This window comes from Octodon degus, unplaced genomic scaffold, assembly GCF_000260255.1.
Source record: "Octodon degus isolate 3935 unplaced genomic scaffold, OctDeg1.0 scaffold00054, whole genome shotgun sequence".
In the NCBI taxonomy this organism is placed as follows: Eukaryota; Metazoa; Chordata; class Mammalia; order Rodentia; family Octodontidae; genus Octodon; species Octodon degus.
The window spans coordinates 7,673,034-7,674,369 of NW_004524630.1; positions in this window are offsets into that span (position 1 = coordinate 7,673,034).

The window sequence follows — 1,336 nt, forward strand, 5'->3', positions numbered from 1 at the left end:
GTGCTGTTCTTTTGCTCTTGTGTATTTTTGGCTTCTGATAGAAAACTCATGGGTCTTTGTTTGCCTGTAACTGTGTTTGCTGAGTGTATGAATCAGCATGATATTATGTTTGGGGTTTTGGTGATTCTAATCATTTCCATTAAATTAAGTTTCTTTCCTTCTGCAAAACTTATCTCAACACTTCACTTGTCCCCAAAGCATTGGCCTGCATAATTGTGATGCCCATTCATGCAGCCCAAAATAATTTGTTTGGAGCATTGACTTATAGATTTTTGAAATTTCCATATTTTTTCAGTATAAAGATTGTATTCACTGAAATTTTCTTCTGTGTTTCTAATGTACCTCACCAGATTAAGGAAGGAGTTCCAGAGTTTGAAGCATCAATCAGTCCAGTCAAAAAGCACGGAAGTGTTGAAGTCATTCAACAAATATTGAACGAGACAACACTGAGTAAAATAGATTTTCTTTCTTTCTTTCTTTTCTTTTTTTTTTTTTTTTCTCACAAAGGGTCTGTTTCACAATTGACTGTACAATATTGAGCATTTATTGTTACAAGTCTCACCAGTGGAAAAGTGTGGGGTCCATTCAGAGGTTGTGAAAGGACAGTGACATCAAATCTCTAGGGAGAAAAGTGATCTCGTGAATCAGAGTGAGAGAAAAATCATGTGAAGCAAAAGCAGCAGCAAAATCAAGGACTTAGGAAGGAAGTTACAGCACATGTTCCAGAGGCGTGAAGTCAGAGTATATGCAGCCAGGGATGTGGGTGACTTGCGATGGATTCTGACTTCACTTTTAACACAAGCATTTGTGAAGTATGTCAAAGGAAAAGGAGCTTAAAGAAAGGAGAGAGGACGGGGTCATCTGATCAGATTTGCTCCTCAATGTGAGCATGTTGTCTTGTTCAAAGTAAGGTCAGGATGGAGGTGTTGAGATAAGATGCTCTATGGAAACTGGCAGAGTGTTTGGGGGGCTCAGAGAGGTTTCCTTTTTTTCCTACAGCTTTGTGGGTGGTGCTTGCATTTGTCCTAAGCTAAAAGTCTCAGACTGATGTTGGAATCTCAGAATTCACATTTAGATTTGAACTTTTCAGGGTGTGTGTGACAACCCCAGGAAAACACAGCCTGCAGTTTTAGAACGTAGGTGGAGTGTGCAATCACATTGATTACTTGACAATACATTGATTGGTCATTTAATTGTTTTTCACTCATCTGAAAACTCAGGAGGCCCTGAGCTAGCTGCTTTCTCCTACATTCTCTCTCTCTCTCTCTCTCTCTCTCTCTCTCTCTCTCTCTCTCCCTCTCCCTCTCCCTCTCCCTCTCCCTCTCTCCCTCTCTCC